Below are 4412 nucleotides of genomic sequence, written 5' to 3'. Positions count from 1 at the left end.
CTGTGCCAGGGCCTCAACAGGGAAGAATTCCTTCCTAATATCCAATCTAAACCTCCTCTCTGTCAGTGTGAAGCCATTCCCCCTTGTTCTGTCACTCTAGGCCCTTGGAAACAGTCTCTCTCCATCTTCCTTGTAGCTCCTTCAGGTTCTGGAAGGTCACAATTAGGTCACCCTGAAGCCTTCTCTTCTCCAGACCGAACAATCCCAATTCCATGAAAATGCAAAGTGTCTGATTTGATTATCTCTTCCCACTGATGTTTTTTTCTGAAACTTCTTTGACTAAACTTATTAAATCAGTAGTCTGCAGTGCAGGAGGAAAACTGGGAAGAACAAGAAATTGCTTTCAAACTCAAGTGGTCTCTTTCAGTCACACATTTCCAAAGCAACTGCAACCCTTCCACTCACACAGAAGGAAAACTAGACTGGCATGGTAACAAATCTTTTTACCTTAAATCATGTTTTATTTTCTTCACAGGTGTTCTGTAGCTTACTGGGTTATCAAAACTATGTCTTAATTCATGTCAACCAAAGTAACCCTGTGTTTAAATGAAGTTCAGGAAACACAAAGCAGTTTATGACACTGACAAAAACCTTACAGAGAAAGTATTAAAAAAAAAAAAGAGTGACGTTTGCTTTCAAGAAGTTTAGGTGGGTTTTTTGTCTTTTTTGGGGGGGTTGAGTGGTTGTTTGCTTTTTTTAAAATACAGGAAAGCAGCATCTTAAAACTAAATCCCTTTCAGTCTTTGTTGAAGTTTAACAATTAGCCATAAAAAAAAAAATTTGAAAGCATAGCCTTCAAATTTTGAGTCATTATCTCCAAGGAGACACATCTGTAATTTTAACAAGGTCAGAACATTTCAGTCAGTTCTTTTGGGTAATAGATGATACACAAGGAGCCTACACCACCATGAATTATTAGCTTTGAGGCCACAATCTGAAGAGATGCACCATCATATTCAAAGTACATATGGATTAGTAAATGTCTTGAGGTAGTGGTGGTGAAAGGTATGTTTGTTTTGGACAGAGCAGTGAGGAGGATCAGGTGCTGCAAGTTAGGGAGGCCTTTTACCACATCTGGGTCAGATGGTCTCAATTATCCTCTCATCGCTGTTAATCAGAAGTCCTCCTTCAGCAGCTCTATAATAACCTGTGTAAAAGGAAATCTGGCACTGGTGTTTGGCTTCTAGCAAGGAAAAAAGCTCGCCGGTCACAACTCAGTGCAAGCAGCACCCTGGCTGCAAGTGTTTTAAAAGCCTGTGGCAAGTGCAAAAGTGGTGTCTGCACATCAAGTGTGAAAGTGGAACACAGGAAATGTTGACAAGAGAATTTAAGTGTGTACCAGTGGGGAGAAGGTCCTGCTACATCAACTGTTCTGCTCTTTCTGACCCTATGGATAAACAGCAGGTGCTCCCAAATTAACAGGATCTGTTAATCAGCCTGTTTTGGCTACTGCTCCTACCTGTGGGGACAAAACTGGAAGCAAGACACTTTATTAAGAGAATACAAAGAACATCAAGCTGTTTGTCTTCACTGACTTGTTCATATCCTCACCTGACTGCAGAAGATCAAAGGGGTTTACTCCCATCTTCCTCTGAGTAACCCCACACCTCAACCAGAATTAAGAGAGGACTTGTCCAGCCCAGACTTCACTGCACCATTAATCCCACATCTGCTTGTGTCCATTTTTTCTGGAGCACTCAAGTCCTGCTTACCTGAGTGAGAAGCCTACATCTGTGATTCCCATATAGCTTTGTGTGTGTTTGCTTTTTAAAAACCATATCCTGCATTATCAGGAGCAAAAGCATTTACATCCCTTTCCATATGAGCCAGAGAAGAAGTTGCTTCTTTGTTACTACTATTAAGATCTTCTCAGAAAGAGAAAAAAATTGGATAATATCTTCAAATTCAACCCTGAATTACTCCCTCAGGCTCTACTGAAGTGTTGAAAAGTAAGTGCTACAAAAACATGTTGATACATAAACCAAAAAGAGTGAAATTAATATTACAAAGCAGTTTGATACAAAAGAAAAGTTTTAACTGTGATCTTCAGAGTTCTGCCCATCATTTTTCTCCTTGCAAGTGTGTGAAGGGCATTTTCTTTCCAGGAACAACAGGTTTGAATTTATTTAATGCAGTTTTAAGCCTTCAGAGTTATAGCTGTTGGAAAAAGAGAGAGAAGGAGTTTACATTCCTGCCTTACCTGTACAATTTCACCCTTGACTATTAATTCTTCAAACACAGTAAAAAAAACTCTTGCCATGCCTACATATGACTAAATATTTTGCACCAAATCTCCAGAAAGCATATATGAGAAAGCATACTTAAAGAGAAAGTGACTGAGTAATACACTTGAGTACCATTTAACAAAAATCAGAATTAGGTCTGTGTATTCACACGTCCATTGAGCTGTTTGGGTTGTAGAGGTTACCAGAAAGCACATTGAATTAGCTCCTGTTATTAATTGCAGTTGATAGAACCATAGGAGGGCATTTTAAAAGCACAATTCAAGTTAAAACATGTATGTCATTAATCATGCACATCTCTGAAAAAATACAGTTGGGCAAGTCATCCAGGTATTAAGGCAACATAAAAGTGGTAGCACATAAAACCAGTAGCATGATGGTGTTGCATTTGCTTTCATTTCATTCCTTTAGGACAAGTCTGGTTGACAGCAACTGCAAAAAAAAATTGAATAAAATTCTGGTTTATTTGCACCAGTGGAGTTAAGGACAAGTAGAACTAATGAAAAATGATGGGGCTCTGAGCAACCTGGGCTAGTGGAAGGTGTCCCTGCCCATGGCAGGGAGTTAGAATGAGATGATCCTTAAGGTCCTTTCCAACCCAAACCACACCACTCTGATTCCACGATTCCTTTGCCACTGAGCTCACCATGCAGCCTGTGTTTGCACTACAGGCAGAATCCAACAGTCCCTTCAGTTTGTTTAAACAGTCGATATTGCAGTTCCTGAGTAAACAATTCTCCACTTCCCAGGCACTGCCAGACAATTTTGATTTCCACATCATATCAATTTATAGTCAGTTCTGGAGAGCCTGTTCTATTTCTAAAAATCATGAAGGACTGCTGCTATCTTAGCAAGCAAAGGCTGTTCTTCTCTGCTACCATAGGTTGTTTACACAGCAGCCCTTTGTAGGATCATTTAGCCTGGTTTTATATGAGCACTGAGGTAACAGTAGTTTGCGGAGTCCACATCAGGAACATAAAATAATTAAGATACCAGGATTAAGCAGTCACTGCAGATAATTTGTAAATTCAGAATGGTTCAGTTCAGCATTAACCCAAACCAACAAAAAAAAAAAAATTCAGTTTCAAGTCAGTTTTGTCTTTAACATCATCAGGAACATCCAACGTTGCTCTGCGTTTCCAACTAACCCGTTCTACACGAGAAACTTCTTATGCAAACCAGTGATTTTCCAGAGGGTTTAAAGGTTAACTTCAATCACCCTTTGCTTGGCAAAAAGAGTTATAAGTCACTGCTAATAATCCCCCCAAATTCCAGCATTCTTACACAGGACAAAGCAAAGGACTTAAGACAGTGCTCAGTAGCAGCAAAAACTGTGGGAGACAGAAATCCAGCCCCTTTTCCAAAGGCCTACAGTGCTCTCTTTTGGGATTGCCATCTTGCAGATGACAAACCATTTTCAAATCATGAGAAACATCAGAAGCCCACCTCTTTGCTGTGCCTTTGCACACAAGGCAAAGTTAAAGTGCTCAAGAGTCAGAGACTTCATATCATCCATATGTTAAGAGAACTTAATTTCAGAAGATGTTTTTAAAAAAACTTCACTAATTTAAGAGGGGGTTTTGTGCTTATGCACATGAAAAAGTAGAAGACAACAAATCATTTTGTTGTATACGTTGAAACACCCTCAAAGTAACTCGATTTCAGTATAAGAATAATACAGCAAGTTTGTTAAGTAATAATTTTTTTCAGGTGTGCAAATAGTCAGTTCCTATCTAATGAACTTGAAATGTCTCTAACTGAAAGCCCATGCTGGATAATAACAGGTAAAATATTGAAGTGTACAGCTGCTATGAATTTCATGGCTGTAGGAAGGCACAGATGGCACCTGCAGAAAGCAGAGTCAGGCCTGCAAGCTTGATTTCCAGCTGTCTCCACAAGCATTTGTCCTTGCTGAGGATGAGCACCCTCCATGAGACCTTCATCCAACACCCACGTGTTCCCTGTCACTGTGTCCCCCCTCCCTGAGCATGTGAGGGGGATTATAATGCACCACTTCTTAATTGTTACTAACCAAAGGAATAAGCATTTTATTGCAGCTACTGCTATTACATAATCACAGATTTCTTTTTGTTTGGAGCTTTCATTTCTTACTTCGTTGTGTAGCCAACAGATGCCAAACTACCTTTTTCTTTTCCTTGCAATCAGCTG

The sequence above is a fragment of the Manacus vitellinus genome, unplaced genomic scaffold (assembly GCF_001715985.3).
Source record: "Manacus vitellinus isolate BGI_N305 unplaced genomic scaffold, ASM171598v3 scaffold_66_pilon, whole genome shotgun sequence".
Taxonomy (NCBI): Eukaryota; Metazoa; Chordata; class Aves; order Passeriformes; family Pipridae; genus Manacus; species Manacus vitellinus.
Note: the sequence above shows the minus strand (reverse complement) of the source record.